This window comes from Semicossyphus pulcher, unplaced genomic scaffold, assembly GCF_022749685.1.
Source record: "Semicossyphus pulcher isolate SPU_LCO1_2020_fin unplaced genomic scaffold, fSemPul1.0.p SCAF_7, whole genome shotgun sequence".
In the NCBI taxonomy this organism is placed as follows: Eukaryota; Metazoa; Chordata; class Actinopteri; order Labriformes; family Labridae; genus Semicossyphus; species Semicossyphus pulcher.
Window position 1 is genome coordinate 5200860 of NW_027211748.1, and position 6415 is coordinate 5207274.

A 6415-nucleotide genomic window follows, 5' to 3' on the forward strand; every position below is an offset into this window, starting at 1 on the left:
GCGCTCACTAGTGAGTGAGTGGACTACTTAACTAGTGACTCCTTTTAAACTAGACTAAACTTTTAGACTAACTACTGGACATTTAGGCTTTAAATAGTGTACTAGTAAACATTTAAGCCACACTAGTTAACTAGTAAGGTCCAACTGTCTCCCACCAGTCAGTGAACCTTACTAGTTAGCATGTCAGAGCTTTTGCTGCCTACTAGTTTAATGCTTTGAGCGTTCAACTAGTTAACTAGTGCCTTTAAGACTGAACTATTGCAGGAAACTGACGCTTGATATTTAGGACACCGAATGAACAGCTTCACCGAGCTAGCAGGGAACGTTCCCATAACATTGGCTAACATTAAGTTTGTTTTAATCTAATATTCAAAGAACGTTTTAAGGATGTTTTTCATTTCACATAAAGTTCTTGTAACGTTAAAACTTAAACTTAGCCAAAACGTTTTAAATGCAACACTCTGAAGATATTTTCAGGATGTTGTTGAGGCCTGGGATGTCAGAACGCCTTTTATAAAACATTTGCTCAATGTTGCATAAAAACAAAGGTAGAACATGCTCACTGCAACATGCCGAGGATCGTCTCAGGATGTTCAGGGTTTTTCATCAGGCAGGTTTAATATAATAACTCTCACCCCGCAGGTTCACTTCCCTGATAGAATACATCCATTTGAATCTGTCTGCCACTGCTACAATGACGTCAGTTACAACACAAATGAAGCAAATTTATTTGCATTACTGACTAAGTCTGAACTTGTTTTCCTCTGAGTCAGACCAGAGTGACCCGGTGTTAGTCGCTGACCTGTAGTGACCTGTCCGGAGGTCGAGGCAGGTCTCTGTTATTGTTACATGCCTTGTTTATTTTTAAACAGGAGGATGACCCAGTTTACATATAGCATGGTTTCGCAACATTTAGTGTCATTTTTATATCATACAGGAGTGGGTAAATAATCATGCTATGTAAATATGGTGTAGTTGCCAGGCAACGTGAAGTGTTTTCACTGCAAAACCTAATACTACATTTTTGTTGTATCTAAGTTCTGCCTCCTGTTGATAAAATAATAATGGCCTTTTCTCCCTGCAGTGAAACACATATCCATTCAACAGCCTGCATGTATTACACAACACAGCTTTCACTCCACACACACACACACACACACACACACACACACTTGGTAAAGGAAACAGAACACACCCTTCACTTTTGTGTTGAATAAATAGAATCTGATGAATATCAGTTTATGCCCGAGATTCACTCAAGTTCACGTCAGAGGGGTGAATTATTCTGTATTCTCTCCTGACAATTCAAAGTAAAGTATTCAACATAAAAATTGGTGCAGTTTATTTTTCCTTTTTTTTTAAGCCACACCACACTGCAGAATGCAAAGTGTCTGAAATTCAGTATATTTCTGGGGGAGGACCACCACGCTCTGCTTTACTTTTAACAATAATAATACAGGCAGGTCATAAAATCCATCCAGTATCGATACCGCTTTTCCTGTTTGGGATAAACTCAAATCTTTTAAAGCCCCCCTCCAGTGAACAACAAGTGTTAAACCTTGTAAACATCTCCATGTGGTGTTCTTCATGTGCTACAAGACACATCAGGGACAACATCAGCAGTCATCTCCACGGCTGGGCCTGTCTGCTTTTAAACTGCAGTGTACCAAGGACAGACTGAACAACACGTTTTCAGATTGGCAGGTTTGAGACGTCACAAACCTAAGGAGCCAATCCCGTTAATGGACGGGGTGACGCTATGCATATCATTATGTGTAACCTATGGCAACCACTTCGACGAAGCGCAAGCCAGCTGTAACCATCATCGTAATTTTTGCAAACTCACTACTGACTACCAACGTTAACGTAACTACTACTAATTACTACATTTCAAGCTAGCTAAGTTTCAACAAGTTGCCACTAAACGATGGCAGAGACGGGTTTTGTTTTCGCAACGGAGGGGGCGGTTGGAAATGTACATAGTGGGCGGGGACTCTGCAGATTCGGGAATTTTTAAAGAGTGAGAAGGAGGAGATGCTTTGGAAGGATTTTTACAAGCTAATTAAACATATTTTGCAGACAAAATACAATTTATTATTTGAAGCAGAGCATTTTATATGTCTTAAAACATGACTGGAGCTGCTCTTTAAAAGACATAAAATACTTTTTTAATTCATGCAAAAACAGGAAACGCTCTCCTAAAAGTGTTTTAAGTTAGGACTTCCTCCATATATTTGAGGTCTAAAGGTTGGCTGTACTCTCCTGTGCAATCCATTATAAAGTGGGAGTATTAGCTGAGTAATAACCACCCACATAAGGTGCTGACCCCTGCCCTGTCCTCTGTTAAATATTAACTACACATATGAGAGCAGGGGAGCCGAGCCCCTCGGTGCGTACACATCAAACACTGCCCACAGCTCTGGCTGCAGCAGGAGGCCCAGTTCATCAGAGGGTGAATTGTCCGGGTGACCCAAGTTAACCTCTCACAGAGCAGCGGCGGCCTAATTTCAAAGAGTAAAGACGTACAGTAAAGGGGCCACGAGCGAGGCGTTCAGGGGGCGTGTGCGGTAAACAAAGGGAGGGGAGAGAGTGAGCCAGTGACCGTCATGTGTGACAGTGGGAGGAGGGTCTTTTGTCTTTGCATGGATTATTGCACTCAAACACAGATTACTACATCACGACTTGACTGTTATTGTACTTTTAACTTATATTATAACTACTATCATGTTATTCTTATATTATTATTGTTATACATATTGTTATAGATGCTTTTATACTACATTATGTACTTTAATATTTCGATATTTAACCCATTATTTACTTCAAAGTGGTGTCTGCCTGTGTGTAAGCCTGGTTTGAGCTGAGCATACTGTTCATGCATGAAACAATATAATGAAATCAAATCATAACAGTAAAGACATTTTCAGGAGGATTTTAGGAGCTCAGAAGGGATTGTAGACATTTTGTCTTGTCTTGTGCACACACTACAGTGTAAAACTCTGTGTGCTGGTGTGATGCAGCTACAGAGTCTTCAAAGTAAAATAAAAGCCCTGGGGTGTTGTTTTCTGCCAGCAGCCATCAGACTGTACAAAGCTCCCAGGCTGAGGGGCTCCTGCTGCAGGTTGCTGAAGCAAGTTTCTCTTCAAACTGCCCCGGACTGATTTGTGAGTCATTTGCTTCTAATATGGAGACATTTCTCTGTGCAACTTTCCTCCTCTTCCCATTAAGATCAGATAATGACAGTGACATTTAGATGATAGATGATAATGCACATGGATTTGTCCGTCTGTGTCTCCCACTGAACATCAGACTTAATATGATTTAGTTCAGTGACATTTTCATCTGCACGTTTTTTCTCAGCCGGGGCCAAAAGGTTAAACTGTTACAGTAACTGTTACTGCTATTACTGTTTTGTGCTAAAAAAAGATAATGTATTGAATGATCCCATAATGCTTTATTTCTGTTACACACACAGACTGTTTACCTGTTTATTATAACCGCCAAGCCAAACAGATTTTTTTGCAGTTTGCATGTTTGTGCTAAATTCACATTTACTGAGCCTTGCTCTTTCTGCTGTCGACATTAGTGTGATGTACAACATTTTGTGTATTATTCTATGAATGTTAATCTTTTAATATTCACTTGCATTTTCATCAATTAAATAGAAATAACATACTTTTGTAGAACTTTGAATACAATAACATACAGTATATGATCACCATCATGAGTTATATTTAGGTTTTCTGTCATGGAAGTATGATGTAACAAGTCATTTTTAAAAAGGATCATCACTCATGAACATTCATTAGGTTATATTTGACAGACATAAGGAACTACTTTCTGTTTTTGATTTGTTTACTGAACATGTACATCCAGAAATCTGCCACAATAAGCTGAAATACTCTCCATGTTTAAAGCTCCTGTGAGGAACTTTCTCTTTGTGTTGATTTTGGCGCCCCCTGTGGACAATGACGTACCTTTTTAGTCCTGTACATGCTTAAGTGGTGGCTCTAAACAAAAAATCTCACCCTGCTTTCTTTCACAGTCACATGTATCACTCACTTTAAAATTTCTGCCCTGGAAAATGTAAATAAAGGCAGCTTGCAGTTAATTGCTTCGTCTGACACCCCCCCCCCCCCCGTCAGCAGTTTCAGGCATTACAAATAACTATATAGAAATAATCAATCTTGTCGCTGATGGTCTGGTTTGCTTTTGTAGCTCATATAGAGGAATCAGAATTACTTTCACTCTGTTTCATAACCAGCGAAAAACTCCTCACAAGAGCTTTAAGTGTTATTTTACTTGTGCTCCAAAGCCCCTGACTGAAAACAAGTGGTGGCTATGACACTGTGGAACGTCATCCTATATACATACACTCTGGCCTTTGACAATTTATTGTAATTTTGTGTGCATTAAGGCCTATTTTTTTGTGCTTTATTTTTTCTTTCTTTATTCATGTTTTTATTTTGTTATTTTTGTCTTTGTTCCTTGTTTTTTTCTAAATTTGTGAAACACTTTGTGACCTTGCACTGCAGAAGTCGCTAAACATACTGCTTAATGTAGCCTCAGCCTTCATTTAGACTTTGGACAGTAATACTTGATGACATAAAGCCTGTAACTGACATCTATGGATTCAAATGAACACCAGCTGCTTTACTCAGAACTTCTACGTCTTCACTCCCTCTGTTTTCAAGGGTCTGTGGCCTTCTGGTCAAAAGGATGGTCTTGATTCATAGGTCACTGTTACATGACTACTTACACTGTTTCTGTCGGCCAATGCAGCAGCAGCCCAACCTGTAACTCCCCTGACCGCAAGCCACAGTTATATAACAGCATCGAATGGGGGAAGATGTCGGCTGTGACAGACCTTTAGGTGGACTGAACTTCTTTGAACTTTTCCGTCTGTGTCGTGTCCTTACAGTTGTTCTTCACATGTAGAACGCTTCAAAGAAAACCACAGAGCAATGGTTAAACAGCATCTGGATCTTTTACAAATGATCAGATTATTCCAACCACAAAAACTACAGTTAAAGAAAACCTGCCTCCTGGCAGTGTTTAACTTACCTCCAGCTACACTTTCCACCAGGAGGCAGCTTCCACATGTAATGACAGTCAAACTGGAGGGAAATTAATACCCTGCAGCCTACAAGCCTCGTGCCTTGTGGGCCCAAAACATCTATTTGTATGAGTTAATAATTTACAACTCATTTTTCAACTAATATTTTAAGTATATTACAAAGTGAAGTTATACCCACATTTCTCTCCTAATGTAATGCAACTCTAAATCTTTCTGTGAAACTCGCCTTTGAGAACATTTCTGCCTTTGGGCCAAGTTTTCTGCAGTATGTGGTCAGCCCGTCAGCAGTCATTGGTCCAATAAAAGTTTCTCTCTCTCTCTCTCTGCAGCTTGAGTCAAACCACAATCCCTCTCGGAGTCAGTTGTCTGCTTGGGTAATGGAAAAGGAGTATTTCTTGCTAATTCTTGCTAATTCCTTTTCCATCCATGTTGGGGCACAAGGCGGTGGTTGCAGCTCTTTAAGAGGCTCTCTCGCCTCATCTTGTCTTACACTTTTCTTCAAAATTGCCCAATTTATTTTGCTTCGGAGTAGAGCTCAAGTTTAATGCCACCAGCTGGAGACTGTGATAAATGGTGTTCCCTGTAGGGCGTATGCTGTGGGCTATATGTGATGGGAAAAATATATCTCTTGGACTGAAAACAAAGTGTGCGAGCTGCACACCACAAAAAACATTTCACACAAGAAACAGACACTGGAGGAGAGTGACAGTTGAACTGTAAACATACAGTGTCAGAGGGAAACAGGGAGTTGGATAATACATTAATATTTTAACTTTTACTGCATTGAACTAGCCTAAATGCTAATAGCAAGCTCACAACTGGTGTTATGGTTACCACCTTAACCATCTAAGTCTATAACTTACTTGGAAGAGATATTGCTGAAAATGGGTTAAATTTAGTACAGTAGTGCTTTGAGTTAACTGTTAGCATGACACTCACAATGCTAACATGCTGATGTTTGAAGTAGCTTTATTAGCCTCTTATTTTCATTGATTACAAGTTTACTGTGCCAAAGTTTAAGAAGTCTACGACTCTGAAAGCTGTGCTAAATGCTAACATCTTCATAACTCACGGTGACAATGCTAACGTAAAGTTAACCATTTCTTAACTTGCATGCAACATTTGCTAACATAGCATAGCATATTTGATCTTACAATGAGAATATGAAAAGTTAAGGGATGGCCACATTTCATGGGAGTCTACACAATAGTTGTTGAAACAAACAAAATTAAACCCCAATAGGCCTTTTTCACAGGGGACCTTTTTACATCCAACAGCAGGAAAAGCACAGGTGTTTATAGCAGCATTAACGATGGCTGTATTCCATTTAACTGCCTT